At 45.2% G+C, this 19,946-nt stretch overlaps 1 pseudogene; it reads right to left on the reverse strand.

Annotated features, from left to right (window-relative positions):
* Positions 1–18,142: 18,142 nt before the first annotated feature.
* On the reverse strand, positions 18,143–19,736 carry LOC102925397 (alpha-enolase pseudogene; annotated as a pseudogene).
* Positions 19,737–19,946: the final 210 nt, after the last annotated feature.

Consider the following 19,946-nt stretch of genomic DNA (forward strand, 5'->3'; position numbering starts at 1 on the left):
CCTTATTATGAGGATAGGAAATTAAGAAGTGAGAGCTAAAGGCTCAAGCCGTGTATTAGTTAGCACAGTGGGAATGCCAGAAGTAAAGCCAGCTCTCTCTTCACTTGGTGTTGGAGGAAGAAGTGCTTTAACATCGCAACAGCAGCTCTGCTTCTAACTATTTATCTTACAGATGTATGCCACGTGGCCCAGTTAACAAGAGACTGTATGAGAATGTTCATCAAGAAGTTACTTGGGTATGTCAACAGATTACCAGATAAATACAGATGTACACATGATGATATTTAAAAGAAAGTTTTTTAAAGAAAGAGACAAAGTGAATTTTAAATATTACCATCACAAAACAAGTATTTGATGTGAAAATGAATCAATTAATTTTATTTAATAAGCACACACATATATACAGTTATGTATACATATGCATGTACCTCACATCATACTCTATGGATATATAGTTACATTTTTGTCAATATACAATAAAATTACAAAGGCAGCAGATTCAAATGCATGCATTTAGGAACATCTCTAAAATACTTTAAAAGATACAGGCATAGCACAGTCTCTCTATATATAAAAGAATATATCCATATACACAAGTGTTTACACAGAAAATATCTAGAAAGATGTGGAAAGACGTGTGGGAGGGACGGGTTAGTTTCAGAACCAGAAATTTAGACTGGAAAAGAGCCTGGCTTTTCATATCACACAGTTTTGCAGTATTTGTCTTCTCTATCGTGTGTGTGTGTGTGTGTGTGTGTGTGTGTGTGTGTGTGTGTGTGTGTGTGTGTGTTAAGCTTAACAAATCACAATGCTAACTCACTAAAAATTCAGTATAGCATGATGAAAGACCTTGCTAGAGTTGAGATGCTTGAATCCCTACAGGCCTTTTGTTTTTTGTTTTTTGTTTTTTTACTTCTCTTGTGCCTAGCAAGATCCCTGGTTACAACGGGCCAAAACTTTGGAGACCCACTGTCATCCCATGCTACTCACAGAGGTGTTTTCCAGAAAGGTTAAGACTGTTTTGTTTATGCCTCTGGTGCACAGTGGGTAAATAAATAAACCAGCATGTCAGATGGTAGCTGATCTATAAAGAAAATGCAGCAGAGAGGGCCTAGAATGAGGTACAACTTTTAAGAGGTTATAAGGGAAAGGCTTGTTAAATTGATGTTTGAGTGAAGACCGACATGAAGCTATCAGGTGGAGGGGATGTCCAGGCAGATGAGTAGCAAGTGTGGAGGCCCTGGGGTAGAGTGTGCTTAACCAAACAATGCACTGAATTCCTTCAAAACTTTCCCTTCAAATGGACATAGATCATTTGTGGACTTAACACATACATCAGTATGACAGATTTTTAACTATTTCTGGTTTCTTTCACTTCTAGGGTTAAAAGATATTAACCAAGACAACCACTTTATTCTCTCAAGCAAACGTCCCAAGGGAACCAGAATAGACTTAAGTTGGCAGCCTGACAGAATTGGAGTGACTTGGTGCAATAGAGCTAAGTCGATTACTCTAAGAACAAATGTTGCTTATTAACCACTTCCCAGCATTCAGGGTGATTTTGCCCATGACCCTGAGTGGTAAGACTTGGCTCTTTCTTTATAGACACTGTCCCAAGAAAGATACTGGGATGGTTCGCTTTGTCAACTTGACACACTCCAGGTAATCTGAGAAGCATCTCCTTGAGGGATTATACACTGGGTTGGCCTATGGGATGTCTGTGGGGGGCTTGCTTGTCTTAATTCAGCTAATGGCTATATGAAAACCTTAGGCTGATGTGAGCGGCATTATCCCTAGGCAGGGGGGTCTGAAATGTGGGGAAGCCGAACTGAGCACAGACAAGAATGTATGCGTCCACTTCTCTCTGCCTTTGACCGTGAATGTGATGTGACCAGCTGTCGGAAGTGCCTGTCTTGACTTCCTCACGGTTCTAGACAAGGATTGTAAGCTGAAACAGACCTTTCTCTCCAAAGCTGCTTTTTGTCAGGGTATCACAGTGACAGAAACGAGGCAAGAGCAAACACCCAGTTCACTCCTGCCCAGTGTTTTCCTCACTCAGGTTGGATCTGAGTCTGCCCATCCTTGGACCGGAAGCAACAGCCTGTCAGTTACATGGTTCTCTTTATCTCCAGCTAGGGGCCCATGCCTCAGCAGTCACTGTCATGACCCCCTTCTAGTGGAGGCTTCTTCCAAGGTCTCATGGTGCTTGACCTCTACTTTATATCTGACACAGCTGACTGTAGCTGAAGCTTTTTCCAGTCCTGCCCAGCCCCACGGACCCCACAATTGCTTATAAAATAATCACTCAGAAGCTTGTATTAATTAAACTGCTCGGCCATTAGCTCAGGCCTACCACTGACTAGCTCTTACACTTAAACTCAGCCTATTTCTGTTAATGTATATGTCACCATGTGTTCCGTGGCTTTACCTGAGCAGCCTTTACATGCTGCTCCCTAGATGGCAGGCTGGCGTCTCCTGACTCAGCCTTCCTGTTCCCAGAATTCTCTTCTCTGCTTGTCCCACCTATACTTCCTGCCTGGCTACTGGCCAATCAGCATTTTATTTATACAGAGCGATATCCACAGCAGCTGACCAACCTCTTCCCTAAGCTGTCACTCATCTGAACCATCATGACATGGTTTCCCACTAATCTTGAGCATCCTTTCCTGTTGTCCTCCTTCCCATGCCTGTAAATGGCCGTGTTCCCAGGTGCTAGAATAGTGTTCAAGAATGGAGTCATGTGTGGAGAATTCTAAGTGCTTGTGAGAAAATTCCAAGAAAACAAGACAAGAGTCTTGTGACCTGAGTTTCTTCAGAACGTGGAATTGTTCTTGGAAGGTGGTGTCCTGCTCCTCCCAGGTGTAGCAGATAGGAGTGAGTTTACTCCAGCTGCTGTTACTCATGACTCAATGGAAAAACATGTCTTTGCCATGTGTGGCTTGCCCTTGCAATTGGACCCTTTACTCACGTGACTCCTCTTAGCCCTCAGAGAAGAAATTGTCTGATGCTCTGAATAACGTTGGCTATTGCATGAGACTTTAGTTCACCTCCTTTATCAGCCCCACTCTCCCAGGTCCCACCACCTGTAAGAAGGTGACAGCCAGGGTCTGTCTTTACTTTTTTCTCTCACCACCTGGCACTAAGATGCTTTCTGCGTTCTCCCAGTGTTCACTCCCAGAAAGAGAGGCTATTTCCTCCTTACCTCCTGGCCATCGCCATTGCAACTTATAAATAATATCACCTGCTAAGTGTTCAATAGAAACCAACCATAGACAGGAGGGAACAGAGATATTGGGTGCATGAGGCAGACTCGGTTTGTGTTTGTATAGTTAGCTGTGGGAATCCACCCCTTCCCGCAGAGGCACAATTGAAGTGGGTGGGGTTTTCACTTCCAAATCAGAAAACTGGAATCTGAACAATCATATTTTACTTCTTCTGAAGAAAGACTTGAGTGGCAGATGGGACAACAGGGTGCCTAGAGAAAGAGCCGTGTATAACACTCTCCATGTGTTCAGTGGGCCAGAAGGGAGTCTGTGTGTGTAGGCTGACTGAAAAGCTCACATCCGCCTACAGTTTATCTGATGTAAGCAGCCTAAAGTTGGGGCACTTGAGAGGAGAATTCTGTTTGGGGTATGTTGGCAAGAAAGTCAAAATAAAAAGTCACCAACAAGTCTCTATGTGCCTACCTTGGCCTCATAACCCCCTGAGTCTTACAGCTGGGCACTCCACGAGTGCTGGCAGCCGTCTTCTCAAGTGGCAGCAGCTCATGGCAAACATTGCTATTGACTTCCCTACAGATTTTACTTAGAACGTGTTTCCAGAGAACAAAATAAGAAGTGAGTTTCTGGAGACAGAACTCAGAAATTTGTCTCCTAAATTGAAATCCCATCTCAAGCACTTTCCTGACAATACACTTCTTAGCACATTTTCTTGATTTCCTTAATAACTGTGATTTGTGGGTAAATGAGCATCTAATTCATGGAATCCAAAGGTTCAGTGAATTAATATACTGAAAGGATGTTGGAATCTGGCTCAAAGTTAAGTTCTCAGTGCCATCCTAATAGGGAGAGGGGTCAGGAGGAACACCTCACACCTCAGCCATTCTGATTCTAGGGTACTTTGCTATGCAACCCCAACATCTGCTCATCCTTTCATTGATTCCTCCCCGAAGAGCAATCACATCAGAAGTGCTCATCTCTGGTGACTTTTTTTCCCTCCTAAGATCTGAGCAGAAGATCATTCATTCACTGTACTGCTTTATTTCCCCAAGGACAAAACATTTAATAAATCAGAACATTCTTCCACACGGCTCCCGAAGAACATGAAGCCACTTTTCTGAACCTTGATCTGTCTTGAGCTAAAGAGTTCTGAGTACAGAATGATTCTATAGGCTTGTCTTCTACTTTTGGAATAAGTTCGCTGTTTTGTTTTACTGCTAGAAGGAGGAAAAACAGATCTTTCAGAAAAAGAGATCTCATGTAAAAGCAGCTGCTTCAGTGATTTTACCCCAGCTTGAAGCTTAGCTAAATGGGGCCCAGAGAGATGGATCAACAACTCAAATCACACAATCTGCAATCATTGGGGACAGAATTCAGACCAACCCCAGCATGCATGTAACAAGCCAGGTGTCCCTTGAATGCCTGAGCTCCAGCTCTAAGGGTGAAGATCGCTGGGGCTTGCTGGCTTCTAACCAACCAAGAAAACATTAACCCCAGGGGGGTGGAGGGACCCTGCCTCAAAGAAATAAGTAGAAACTGACAGAGGACACCAGATGCCCTCTTCAGCCTCCATGCTAATGCACAGGCAGAGAGAGAGAGAGAGAGAGAGAGAGAGAGAGAGAGAGAGAGAGAGAGAGAGAGAGAGAGAGAGAGAGATACACTGGAACACACAAGTAAATAAATCTCAAAAAAGTTTAAGTGCACAGAATTTTAAGATGCTTTCCTAACATGGGCTGGAGCCATCTATATGACCGTCCTGGATTAACAATTCAATAAAAAAGCATTCCTCTTGTCTCCTCGGCTTGATACCTGAACTCACCACGAAGCTTTCTGGTTATTATGTGTTCTAATAATTCTTCACGAGGCAGATATGTCTTTGGTGGTGACATTAAATCTGTGGGAGAACTTGGTAATTGCATTTCTTACTGTAAACTCATGAGTTGACATCGTGGTTTACTATCAACCCATTGCAAGTAGGGATATAAAACAGCCTCAAATGCTGATTGGCTGGGGTTCGGGATTTTTCCTAGTCAGAGTTCCTGCTTCTCTAAAGCCTCCTCAATACTATTTGGATTCCATTTAGACTTCTTTCATATGTGTATATATACTAGACGCCTTATCTCCAGCAAGCTAGTGGGAAGGTAATAGTGCACGGCTCAGCTGTGCCTTCCAAAATGAGCAAGAGCAAATGCGGGGACAGATTGAATGGCATGTGACGCTAGGAGCTTATCGGGGTTACTCTTTGGGGTCAGGCTTTCTCCTCTCTAACAATTTCTCCTTGTAATTGTTGCCATTTGTGTAGCTACTTCAACCCCCACTAGCTTTAGCCTGTTTTAAACATAAGAAGTTCCTTGTCTGTAAGTGTTCTCTTCTTGGTCCACAGGGAACAGAGGAATCCCTAAATGATTGAATTCCTGAGTCAATGTGTATTGTTGACATGGGCGGGACCATGTTCAGGACACAAAGGTCCCAGCCACAAGGGAATCACAAAAGCCTTACTTGAGTGAGGCTGAAGAGGAATGGCAAAGCTTTCCTTAGCGGTCTGAGTCTGAGTGTTTATGAATGATTGATCAGTGTGTGAAAAGACTAGCAACTGAGGCTTCCTCCTGCTGATGTTTACAGCCTGAGACAGCTCTCCTTCAGACACCTCCTACTAAGACTAGCTGACCCTCCCACTGGGCTATACCTGATAAACATGCTGAGGCTCTGAGGTGAGGTGGTATCATTACCATTTCAGTTTATGATATTTATAGCAACCCAAACCAAGACCACCTCTGCAGGGATCTCTAACTGCATCTATCAAATAGACGAAAGTGCTCAGGCACTTCGAGACATTTCCACGGTGTGACTCATGATCCAAGACCATTCTTGTGATATTTTGACAAAGAATGTGGCTGCTTACTGCTCTTGTCAAAAAAAAAAAAAAAAAAAAAAAAAAAAAAAAAAAAAAAAATCTGCCTGAGGCTAGCTTTTGAAGGGTTTTTGATTAATAGCACTGGCAAAGATGATTTCAAGACAACCTAGTACTGATTGTGTCACATGATTATTAGTGATCATTCTTATGCATGTCCACAGTGAAAAAGAGCAAAAAAGAAATACAAAATGCACAGTTTGAAGAGAAAAAGAGTATCCGGAATTGTAATATTGGAGCCAAGTCCTGTGCTCAAGGAGATGAGAGTTTAAAGAAAGGCCTGATCTAAGTGGAACAAAGAGACTGTTAGCCTCAAGGCAAGACCCCACCCAGCTAAGTTTCTAACTTGAGAAAAAGAATTAAAGAAAAACTTATGCAACAAAGGAACTCACCAACAAGTCAAAGCCTATACAAATCTTAGTCATAGAGGGGGCCCGGGGGCCAGCCCCAGAAAGCAACAGAATATGGTAGCTTTGACCACTTGGTTCTGGCTTTATCAACAAGGATACAGGAGTAAATCCGTTGTGGACTCTTCCTCTGTGGTTAAGAAAAGCTGCCAAAGGCAAATGTGTGTCAGAGGAGTCTGTGCATAGAGGCTTGGAAAAGCCACTGTGTGGAGTTGTGAAAATGAGGCCTGATTGCATTGGAATCCCCAAGATGCTGGAGAGGCCAGAGCCACGGGATACATACCAAGGAGGACTAAAAACAGAGTGTGGGGCCAGCCCAAGAGAGAGAAGTGTGTTTCAGTCAACAAAGCTGGGAAGAACAGGACATACGACAAGCCATCTAATAAGTCTAATAAGCTTGACATCAAGCTTAGAGATATTAAAAAAAAAAAATCAGAGTTTTCCCTGATGGGTTTCTGTCTTTCTTTGGTTCAATATATCCCCACTATACCCCATTTCCTCCCTTTTGGAATGGTAATGTATATTCTGTGCCATTGTATGTTGGAAGTATGTGATCTGCTTTTTGATTTTGATTTTAAACGGGGTTAAGAGGTTGCTTTGAGTCTCAGAAGAGACTTTGGTCTTTTAAAGAATGCTGAGACTGTGAATGACTATGAGGACTTTTGAAGTTGGACTGAATGCATTCCGCATTATGACATGAATAAAACCCCAAGGGGGCCAGGGAGTGGAATGTGCAGTTTGGATGATAATGGCCCCCAAAGGTTCATAAGTTTGAATGCTTGGTCCTCAGTTAGTGGAATTGTTTGAAAAAGATTAGGAGGTGGGCCTTGTTGGAGGAGGTGTGTCACTGGGGGTGGGCACTGAGGTTTTCAAAAGCCTGTGCCAGGCCTAGTCTCTCTTTTTGCCTCTTGCCTGTGGCTCAGAATGTAAGCACTCAGCTACAGCTCAAGCCCCATGCAATGCTTCCTGCCATGAGGGTCCTGGACTAACCCTCTGAAACTGCAATCAAGTCCTTAATTAAATGCTTCCTTTTATAAATCGCCTTGGTCATGGTATCTCTTCACAGCAACAGGACAGAACTGAGACAGGGACTGAGAACCGAAGCCCAGTTGGGGAAAAGAAGTGAAGGGAACTTGTAGTTGTGAGAATTCCTAGCATCATCAAGGGGCTGGGAGAAGAATGAGATGTCAGGGGCCAGGTCTGCCTGGACCTCAGTTCAGCTACAGAATCTAGCAAAGGAAACAGAACAGGACCCAGAAAAACAGAGAGAAGCCTACATGGATGACACCATGGATGTCAAGAGTAGGAAGTGCTCTAGGGAGCGGGTATACCTCTAAGAGCTGCTGCTAAGGGTCAAGTTGAAGTTTCTACTAACCCTCTCCTGGGAAAAGTCTACTATAGAATTAGAATATCTATTTTTAAAGACTCTCTGGATTTACAATATAAATTCCAGTTACATTCAATAAAGAAAAGTTGCAAAAATTATTTATTCGGTGCCAAAATAGAGATTTTTTTTAAAGCACATAATTGTTCATCCAGAAATGTTTTTCCAGTGCCAAGCATTTTAATGTTTTCAAATATCTCAGTGTTTGGCATCATATAAACCAAATGGACAGATGTTTAGCTTTCTATTTCCCTCACAAATCACCCTGGCATTTACAAATGTGCAAAAATAATCTAGAACTTTCCCTAACTTGCTGACCCACATTGCCATCTTCTTCGCTAAAAGCCAGTGTTTTTCCCTGGTCCTCCTCTTTTTATGCACTGCTAGTTTCTGAAGTCTCTTAGCATGGCATCTGACAGCGTTCTGAGACTCACAGATAAACTAGCACATGCATTCCCTCCCACCACATAGCTGAATCCAGAGGGATTTTTAGTCAGTAGCATAAGCGCTCCAAGTTCCCCATATTAGGCTTTGCCTGTTGCCAAGGTGACAAAACCCTGGGAATAGTCACTATTCCAAAGCACACAGCCAGACTTCCATCACTATGATCTATTCCATTCTCTGTTTAATCTCAGCCCCCGGAGACAACTCAGGGGTTATACAGGATTGCACACCTGCCCTTCCATCAAACATCAACAGGACCTTCGTGTCATAATGTAGAAGGAACCCTGGGGAACTCATGCAATCAATCCACTCCCTTTCCACAAAATTGTTAACCTAACCCCAAGTAACTGAGTACTCTCCATATTTAAAAGACATCCCCTCCCTTCCAACAGAGAAGATTCTAACACACAACTCCCAGTACTGATCGACTTCCACCCTGAAGGACCCCTGGGTGACCCAGCATCAACGCCCATTGCATTTGGAGATCAGCATTGGCAGATAGAGATGGAAGAAAGTGACCTAACACCTAGGGATGACTCAGACAGAATACTTGGAATTCTGGAAAATATTGGGGGGAATGAAAACAGAAAAGCACAGCCAGTTCGTCAAATGTTTTCCAAATTAGATTACTCATGCCTAAGAGAGCCCAGAGGTCATACAGTGTCCACTCAGGTCAGTTCTGGGGAGTTGTGGGAGTTAGAATTGTCACTCGGTTGTACTCTTTTTACATGCCTCTTTCAGTTAAACTCCCAGGGGGAGAAAATGTAATGATTCGAACTGTGTCTGCTTGACTCCAGTCTTCCTTGCCGTAATGAACACTTGAAGAAAATTGCCTTTAAAAAGAGAGTAGCTTTTTCATTTCTCATAGTTTCCTACAGGGGTTACAAGAGGAATAGTAATGTTCAGAAACCATCTATTCAGCCAACCTTTCATCAACATTTATGAAAGACCTACTATGTGCTATGTTGAATGATAAATACTTGGCAAGAAAGCACCTTTGATACCACCCAGTGTGTGGAACAACCACTAACATTCAGCAGCTGAGCTGGGCAGCATGGTCTTGAACCAAACGCTGCCAAGGTCCTCCAGAGCATGCTGAAGGAATCGAAATGTCTGTAACAGCTCACCAGCAGCAGTGAGGAGAGGGCTGGGGGACTAAGAAGATTGTAGCTCTCCTTACTCAAAAACAAAGACTCTTGGCTGACCTCTACTCACTCATTAAAACCCAACCCACATTATTTATTTGGCAGAAGTTTTCCCATCACTTCTTCCTGTCTTTCCCCCTCCCTCCCCTCCCTCTTCAGATGTTTCTGGCTCTTACCACATCTATAACAAGTTTCTGAACTGAGTTCCACATAGCCCTGCAGGACAGTAATCACACAGGTTTATTGGTCAGCTAAGGTAGAACATCATGGCAGAAGGGCATGGCAGAACACAGATACTCAGCTCAGGCAGCCAGGAAACAAACCAAAGGAGGAAGGTTCCAGGGACAAGACATATTCTTCAAGGACGTGTCTCTAAGCACCCATTTTCTCCAAATAGGCCCATTTCTTAACTCTATCAGCTGGTGACCAAGCCTTAGTACATGTCTTTCAGGGACACCTCAGAGCCAAAGCAAGCACAACACATTATACTTGGTTGCCTACCACTGACAGAACTCAAGGGTGGGGTCTCCATCTTATCTACACCAGATCCAGCAGAATATTATCCACATCAGTATTTTGCTGAGTAATGAAGGCATTGCATGGAGAGGAACTCTGGGACACAGACCCCAACAAAGGTCACGAAGAAAGAATAAGACTTGGAAGTCAACTGCAGAGCACCGTATTTCCTATGTGCCAGGCACCATCTCCACTCTTTGTATATAGAAACTGAGCAGTCCTCATATGAACGAGGGAGCAGTGCCAGGGGGGTGAAGTCAATTGCTCCCCAAAGCAAATCATGTAAATGATAGAGGGAGGATTTGAACTTGGGCAGTCCTACCTATTTTGAGCTCTTGTCTTGTATGTCAAACAGCTTCAAAGACAGTGTTCTGGGCTAAATTTTGTACTCCACGATCTCAGTACCTCAGAAGGCAAGTGTATTGATAGATACAATCTTAAGAAATGATTGTGTGTTGAGCCGGGCGTGGTGGCGCACGCCTTTAATCCCAGCACTCGGGAGGCAGAGCCAGGCAGATCTCTGTGAGTTCGAGGCCAGCCTGGACTACCAAGTGAGCTCCAGGAAAGGCGCAAAGCTACGCAGAGAAACCCTGTCTCGAAACACCAAAAAAAAAAAAAGAAATGATTGCTTCAGAATGGGATATCTAGAGTGATCCAAACCCAGTCTGAATGGAGTCTGGAATATGAAATTTAGGCACACGAAGAGATGAGTGTGTATGCAGAGGAAAAACCAGAAGACAACCATCTTCAAGACAAGCTCAGAGGCCTCAGCAGAAGCCAACCCTGCCCACACACCTTGGTCTTGATTGTCTGACGTCCTGAACTGAGACAGTCCTGGGACCCACAGGCTGTTCTGTCTTACTATAGTGATCCAGCAGAGTGAGTCCCAGGCAGCTGAGCCATCGAAGACTTGGGTCACCAAGGGAAGAGTGAGTCTAAGGAGAGCAGGCCAGCACCTTCCATACTTAGGTTCTTGGTGTCGCAGTGAATAGATGACTCCACCACGGTTCCCAGAGGACCACTCTAGCCTCGAAGGGGCCAGAGTCCAGGGCCCTGAACTAGAGTTTCCTTGCATTCTTATATGCCATGGCATGTTCCCATGAGGCTTTTCTGTTCCTGTCTCATTGTGTGCTCCTCAGGCTGCCAGGCATTGGGGGGCACAGTGGGCAGGTGGGGAAGCTGCAGGTGGGAAGTCCTTGGAAGACTCTGAGGTGGGGCCGCCGTCTCTGCTGTCCTTGTCAGAGCAGTCATTGGAATCTTGATGGGATCAGTTTACAGCTCACAGTCACCCTCCCCTCACCCTGCCTCTGCCATCTGGTCCCCTTATGCTTCCACAGAGGCTAGTGGCTTCTTGGTCTAAGTACATTTGTCAATGGCTTATAATTTCTCTTGTCATGATCAAAACATTTACTCTCACATTAGACAAACTTCTGGAAACTTGGAAGAAAATGACCTTTCCCCCATATGATTCTCTTTAACCTGAACTTGTGATAAATGTGGGTTTTTTAAATCAGTTAATTAAAATAAATGACCCAAAATTCCTAAAACAATATAATTCTACAGTTTCATTTAATGCTGGATAATCTAAACACATACTTTATTTAAATATCTTCATTAGATCAGATTTGCTCTCATGCAGGTGGTACAGGGGCATGGGATAGAAGTGACTTCACCTCCCTTGAAGCCCAAACTGAGAAAATCCCGTGTCCTTAATTTCTCCTCTGTCTCTCTGTCTCTGTCTCCCCCCCCCCCCCCCCGTCGTCGCTGTCTCTCCCTCCTCTCTCCTCTCTCCCTCTCCTTTCTATTCTTTTAATGTATTATTATGTGTTTGTGAAATGTGGGGGTGTATACATGTAGAGGTCAGAGGACAAGTTTGGGGAGTCATTTCTCTCCTGCCACAGGTATGAGTTCCAGCAATAAAACTCAGGTTATCAGCTTTGGGTAGCAAGTGCTTCTACCTATGAACTGTCTCACTGGCCCATCTTCCTTTCCTTTTCTTTCTTTTTGTCTTTTTTTTTTTTTTTTTTTTTTTGAGAGAGAGAGAGAGAAGGTCTTGTGACAATAGTCTAGGCTGGCCTCAAACTTGAGACAATTCTCCTGCTTCTGCCTCCCAAGTGCTAGGAAAGTTTGTTTGCAGCCTCGATTTGGGGTTCCATTGCTTAGGACTTCCACCTTTCCCAATTGCTTTCTGCCCTCCTGATCCCCAATCCGCCTCTTTTATCCGAAGCTGATGATCAGTAAAGGGCTTAATCTTTAGACCTACTCTACTGGCCAACCCCATCGTGCACTTGTCAAGTGGGTGGGAGGTCACAGAGGATAGACTCCGTGACAATGCCAGCCCTGCCTTCGGGCTATGAAGCCTGACTAATGCACTCTCCTGACTCCAAAACTTTACAAAGCCAGAAATGAGGTCTGGCTGCTTCCCAGTGGGCCCCAGGCACCAATGACTGCTGGCACACTGAGTGCGCACAAGTAAGAGTGCAAATGGATTGTTTTCTTAACCATTCGACACTGTCAGGAGAGGTGGGATGAGGGAGTACAAATGACACGTGCCCATTATGAGAAACAGTGATGGGAAGCTGAGTGACGCCTTGTGTTTCTAAGTTTTGTAGTTTAAAAGGACCTGGAGCTTCTTTTGGTTTTCAGATCAACAACCCCACTTCAAGGGCAGTGGAAGTGTCAAGTATTTATAGGGATTAATGAGATGCTGTACCCAAGTGTCCAACACTTGAACATAGCGGCTCAGGGCCTGAGCCAGGGTCATGTGGGCTGGGTGGCTATACTTCCAGCCACACCTCAGTGTCTCTCAAGACAGTGCTCAGGCTTGGGATAGGATATCTTCAGGACAGCGGGGAATGCAACAGAGCTGACCACGAATGCTCTTTGACCTCTTTCTAGGGCCAAAGGGAGAAGGCTTGGAAGGGAGAAGGCTTTATATATCATGATTTGAGTGATAAACGTTAAGTAGCTTGGAAATGGAGAATGGGGGTCCCACGAGGCTAAATTCCCCATGCTGATCAATGCACAGCTCTTGAGTCAATTACTCACAGCTCTTACACCACAATCCATGAGGCTTCTAAGCCCTGGGGTCTGAAGCAGCCCAGAAATGACTGGAGATTGTGACACCGTTCCAACTTTTCTCCCCAATGGAATTGCATCTCCGAGTTGCCAGCCAACGGGAACACTTTCATCCTCTCTCTCTCTCTACAAGGAAACATGATCCCAGTGTATCACTTTGTGATGTGGTCCGGAGTTTGGGTCCTGCCTGGCCTTATGCTGGCCACAGGGAAAGACTGAGATCATTTCAATGTCATCTCATGTTCCAGGTTCTTCTTGCCTGTCTGTCCCTTGGTGTCACCAAGGGTGCATCTTGCCCTAACTACTGTCCCTTTGGATGGCTTCAGTGGACACCGAACTGGCTCCACAGAGATCAGAGACAAGGCAGAGTATAGTCTCCTTGACCACAAAAGAGGAAATACATCTACTCCACAGGGATTCATTGTGGGTAAATAAGAGACAGGCTTGAAGTCTGTCTTCTTCTACACCTAGAAAAGTAGATTCCTCACGGTTGTGGGGCTAACAAGAAGCTGGGGTGTTTGTCAAGACTTACTGCTCTGCCAGTTCCACCGTTCCTCTGTTGTTAACTTCTTTATTGACTCTTCGGGGGTTCCACATCACGCACCCCACCACCACTATTCCTTTTAACCGGGATTCATGACTGTTTCATTTGTCCTGCTTTCCACGTGGTAGCTATCTACTGGTGGATTCACGAATGTCACATTCACCAGTGTCTCACTCCGGCCATTGCCATTCTGTGCAGCCCCAGCCACTTCTTCCTAACTGGATTGCTTGGTGAGCAACTCTGTGCTCATCCCTGCTGGGAGCCTCGGCCTCCTTCCCCGTGTGCACAGGAGCTAGCTGCTTCCGCCTGCTCACTCAACACGTGACTATTAAGATCAATCCACGTGAGTGTATTTAATGGGTAACGGGGATTTATTAAGATATAAATTGAAGAAATACACTCACAAGTAAACAGCTGAAGTCGTCCTCTATTCTGATCGGGAGCGAATCCACCTGGCAGTCTGATCAGACCAGGAAGCAGGCAGCAGGGAGAAGGAACTCGTGACCCTCTTGCTCTCATATAAAGACGGTCCCAGGAATTGGGAGCACAGCAGGGAACAGAAAACACTATGGCCCTTCTCTCATGGAGTCAGGACAAGGGTGGGGAAGGAGGGGCGGTGACCCTATCATCTACCAGCTGTTGGTGACTGAGAACAGCAACACAGGAGACTGTCACAGAGGCGTGGTCACAGGGGAAGTGTCCTGACAGAAGTGTGCAGGGTTCTGACAGGGAACCTGGGGGAAGGCACAAGTGTGCAAAGGCCCTGAGGTATAACAGGGCTCCAAGTCATTTCTTACAGGGGCTTTAACCTGACACTCTAATTTTTATTCTGATCTTTCTTTTCAGAATACATGATTGCTGTGGATATCGCTCTGTATAAATAAAACACTAATTGGCCAGTAGCCAGACAGGAAGTATAGGTGGGACTAGCAGAGAGGAGAAAACAAAAGGAGAGGAAGGCAGAGGGGAGGAGACACCAGCTGCTGTTCAGGGAGCATCACATAGAGGCAACAGGTAAAGCTACGGAACACGTGGCAACATATAGATTAACAGAAATGGGCTTAGTATAAGAGTAAGAGCTAGACAATGGTAGGCCTGAGCTAATGGCCGAGCAGTTTAAATAATATAAGAGTCTGTGTGTTTATTTTATATGTGGGCTCCGGGACTGGCAGGAGCTGGAGAGAAATTCTCCATCTACACATGATTCTTTTCCTTCATGGTGAGATGGTAAGAAGGCACCCATCCCACCTCTCTCTCTCTGTATCTCTGTCTCTGTCACACACACACACTCAGTTTTAATTAGCCACTCTCTCTGGACTAGAATCCCCAGGGTGGTAGGGATCTCATCTCTTAGTAGACTTCTTGCATTTGCAGATGCAAGTTCACCCTCTTGGTTGGTGATCAACTATGTGAGAATAATTACTAAATGACAACATCATAAGTCTTCCACACTGTTACTCATCGTGTTTGAAATTCTTTAGAAATCTGTGTGTGTTAGCTGTCTTTCTGTGACTTTGAAAAATATAACCAAGATAACAGTGATAGGAAACTCGTGATTTGGGGCCTTTCTATCTGTGGTTAGCTGGCTCCATGACTTCCAGGCTATGCTAAGGCTAAGTGTCACGGTATGGAGCAAATGTCTCACCTTATGGTGGCCAGGAGACAGCAAAGAGGATCTGAAGACAAACTACACTCTCCATGGGTCTGCAAGTGGCCTACCTACTCCAGCCAGGTCCAATCTCCCAGTAGCCCATTCAGCTATAATTTGTCAAGGGCTTAATGAGTTAATCAGGTGCTGACCCTCATGGTCCCACACTCTCTAGCCTGAGCTTTCAATGTGAGTCTCTGCAGGAACACTTCCTATCTAAAGGAATACTTTGCCCCCTCAGCCTCAAAGGCTCATCTCTGTCTCATGATGCAGAAGGCCCCAGATCTCAACAGTTCCAGGACTATACCCAAGTCCAAAGTATCTGAGACCAGAGGCCAAGTCTTAGCTGTGAGCCCCATAGAATTCAAAAGACGTCCCATACTTCTAACATAAAATGGCATAAATGTTCACATTACACAAAAAGTAGGACTAGAAAAATTACAAGGAGGGGTGGGGCAGAGCACCCCCAAAATCCAGCAGGGCAAACATTAAGTCTTTTAACTCCATGTCTACCATTCAGGGCACAGGGTCTAAGATCGGCTCCAATGACTTAGGCCTGTCTCTGACCTTGCTGGCTGCAGCCCACAGCTGGCTCTCCGCTGGCTCTGTTTGCTGCCTGCAGCTTTCTTTGGCAGTTCTGTGTTCCTGGCATCACCAACTTTCTGCGGCGTAGATAGCAGCTTTGTTTTTACTTTACTCTGTGGACTGCCTTTTCGTGAGCTCCCTGTAAGAACTCCAGTCCCGTCACATGTGCTCTGCCTCCCCAGACCTTCTTTGGAAATCTTCAGAAACACAGAAGCGGCCATGATGCTAGAATTCTTGTTTCCTGCTGCATGCCTACAAAACCAACACCTTGCAGACGATGCTAAGGTCTGCTATCAGCCTGACAATAGTAGCTAGCCTCCCCGCGCCCCCCCGCCCCCCCCACAGGCCACAACTGCCATTCCTCTGATGGCCTGGATGTCTAAAATCAGGGGAACTGTTCCTTAAGAGACCCTGTGCAAGCAGGGTACGCTAGAACCCTCCTTTCAAATGAGGTTTTGTGTTTATACCTTTGAGCTTGCCAGAGTGCAGCCAAGCAAGTGCCCAGGGCATCTTTCCTACTATCTGTGGAGTAACTGCCTCCTTCCTGGTGGCACCAATTTCTGCAGCCACACCTTATTTTTCCTCCAAACACTGCAAGTTTCTACATCTTTTTTTTTTTTTAACTTCTTATTCTCATTATAAACTTAAAGCAGCCAGTAGTATCTATACCATAATCTGAATGTGGGCATGCCTTAAAATTCCCTTTGCCAAGTTAGTCTGTCATCTTTAATTCAGCCATGGTCTCAGGGAATGAACAAAATCTAGAGAGTTCTTTGCCAGATCGTAACGTGAGCGGCCTCTGCTCTAATTCCCAGTAGAGACTTCCCATCTGAACCCTCATGAGCACAGTCTTTTCTGTCTACATTGCTATCAGCAACGTGGCCTTCTGAGCTTCCACAAGGACAACTCACCAAGCCCTCCTTATAGCGTCCTTTTTCTAGCCTGCTTCTCTAAACGTCTCCACGTTCTCTCTATAAACTAGTTTGAAATGCTCCTGACCGCATGGGCAGCTACAGCCACAAGAGCAAGCCCACGTCTGCGAGCCGAGTTTTGTGTTGATCACTTCATGCTGCTGCAACAAATATTAAAAGAAAACAACTTAAAAGGAGAAGGGCCAGTGAAATGGCTCAGAGGGTAGAGGCGCTTGCCACCAAGCCTGGCAACTTGGTTTTAAGCCAAAAACCCACATGGTAAAAGAAGAAAAACAACATCTGAAAGTTTTCCTCTGACCTCCACGTGTATGTGTGTGTGTGTGTGTATACACAAAATATTTTATATATACATATATATGTGTAATATATATAATACATATATAGAGAATGTGTGTGTGAAACATCTGAAAGTTTTCCTCTGACCTCCACATGTGTGTGTACACAAAATATTTTATATATATACATATATATGTGTAATATACATAATACATATATAGAGAATGTGTGTGTGTGTGTGTGTGTGTGTGTGTGTGTGTGTGTGTGTATAAAAATAAAATAAAGCTACTTTCTTTGGAAATATCCCTTGACCCCAAAGAGACTGAACTTTTGGCAGACCTCACAGCAAAGTTAAAAATAAGCCCCAGCCACAGATCATTTAAGACCACGTACGTACTCAATCTGCTATCCTATTATGTACTCAGCCTACTTAAGCTAACTCGCCTTTAAGAGACAAAGCAACCAACTTTACTTGCATTGGATTTCCCATTGAATCAGCTTGTGCAACTTAAACTAACTTGTAGCTTTAATCTTAGGTTTTGTAGTCTCCCATGCCCTTGACCCAGAGTAATATATGTGTGCAGGGGTGTGTTGTGGTAATCTTTTGCTGAAAGCAGTCAACAGGTTGTGTGATGACTAATCTCTACATCTACTGAAACTAGGCAGTATATCAAGACTGTGAGGGATTACCCCAGGTAGACCTTTGAAGGTGGAAAGACTCACCCTAAATCTGGGCCATATCTGGTGGGAGCCCACGTGAAAGAATACATAAGAGAATACAGAAGGAGGAAGCTTTTGCTTTTTGCCTGCTTGTGCTCACTCTAATAGGCAGGTTCATCTGTTCTGTTGCTGAGGCATTCCTTCCCTGGTATTAGAACCCACTTCTTGTGATTCCGATGTAGACTACAGACCAACAGCTCCCTAGGGATCCTCCTAGGCTATTGCACTAGATTGGGACTGCTGAAACATAGTCTCACAGATTCAAAACCTACTGGATTCTTGGCCTTTCTATCAGGAGACAGCCACCAGCTTGCAAGCCATTTTTAATGAATCCTTTTTTTTTTTTTTAATGAGTCACTGAGGCTTTTATTTTGCATGTAGAATCACAGCGGTGGCAGGGGTCAGGGAGGTGTCTTGCCTGTGGCCACCCTGGAGATGACAATGGGGCTCCAGACACTAGCTGGGAAGGGAGGTGGCAGAAACAATGATTCGGACCAATCACATGATTACAAAGCTGGGGTTTCCAGCAGGGCTCTATGTGGTCAGGAGCTTCGAACTTCTAAGGAAGTGGTGGCATGGGAGGGGCAAGCACTGGGATGGCCTTGGGCCACCTTGATGACATCAGCGGCAGGGTCTAAGCAGCTGGTGGCTCCAGGGATCTCCATTGCAAGCTTTACTTGGCCAGGGGCTTCCTGAAGAACCTGCCAGCAACTTGGCAACTCTTCCTCCATTCTAAGGATCTGATTGTACTTGGCCAGGCCCCTGGATTAGCTAGGGGCACCAGTCTTGATCTGCCCCGTGCAGAACTCCACCACCAGGTCAGCGATCCAAGTATCCTCAGTGTCCCCAGAGTGCTGGGACTCCATGACACTCCAACCTTTGGACTAGACCAGCTTATACTCCTGCAGAGACTCATCCCAGAGACCAATCTGTTCCCTTTGAGCAGGAGGCAATTGCAGGACTTCTCTGCCACAGCCTTGGCAATCCATTTAGGGATGATTGCCATGAGGTCATTCCCAACTACCTGGATGCCTGCACTAGCTATGTGCTTCTGCCAGGCTTCCCAGTCATCCTGGCCAGAGGGGTCTTCAGTGGACCCCACTGGATACTCCCGATGAAGGACTTATACAGGTCAGCCAGCTGGTCAGGCAGGATGTACCTGTTGGAGTCGTAGGAGACTTGAGTCCAGGTCATACTTGTCAGACCTGAAAAACTCAGAGGCAGCCATGTCCATGCCGATGACACCCTGGTCAGTATAGTCAGCCTTCACAATTGCGGCCTTGAGCAGCTCCAGAGCGTCTCTGTTCTCCAGGTTGTTAGGTGCAAACCCACCCTTGTCACTCACATTGGTGACATCCTTCCAGTGTTTCTCCTTGATGACATTCTTCGGGTTGCAGTAAGCCACTGCTCCAATGCACGTGACTTCCCAAAAACTGGAAGCCCCCACAGGCAGGATCATGAAGTTTTGCAAGGCCAGCCGGTTGCCAGCATGAGAACTGCCGTTGATCAAAGCTGGGAATGGCAGGATGACTTCAGAGTTGCCAGCCAAGTAAAGGGATACCCCCTTTTCCGTGGCACCAGCTTTGTAGACAGCCAGGGACACTCCCGGGATGGCATTTGCACCAAATTCAGATTTATTTTCAGTGCCATCCATCTCGGTTTGTCGGTCTTCTCTTGTTCCACAGCATTCAGTTTCTTGCTAAGCAGAGCAGGTGCAGCAGTTTTATTGATATGCTCAGCAGCACTTGAGACCCTCTTCCTCATGTAGTGCATCTGTCTTATCCTTGTCACAGAGTTCTAGGGCCTCGTAGATGCCAGTGGAGGCTCAGAAGCTTGGAAGAGACCTTCTGAGGTGTGGAGATCAACGTCAACAGTGGGATTCCCCAAGAGTCAAAGATCTCTCTGGCATGGATCTTGAGAACAGACATGGTGAATTTCTGGATCTCCGTACAGAAAGAAAAAAAAAAAAAAAAAAGAGGTTTCTGTAGACACTGAGGAGAACATTGAGGAGAGACATGCACATGACCCCGTTCCTGAGCTGCCAATGAATCCTCTTTTAAAATACACATATTCATTCTATCGGATCTGTTCCTTAAGAGAAACCTGACTAATACAGTTTGAAAGCAACCTTATACAAC

This window comes from Peromyscus maniculatus, chromosome 9 (assembly GCF_049852395.1).
Source record: "Peromyscus maniculatus bairdii isolate BWxNUB_F1_BW_parent chromosome 9, HU_Pman_BW_mat_3.1, whole genome shotgun sequence".
Lineage (NCBI taxonomy): Eukaryota > Metazoa > Chordata > Mammalia > Rodentia > Cricetidae > Peromyscus > Peromyscus maniculatus.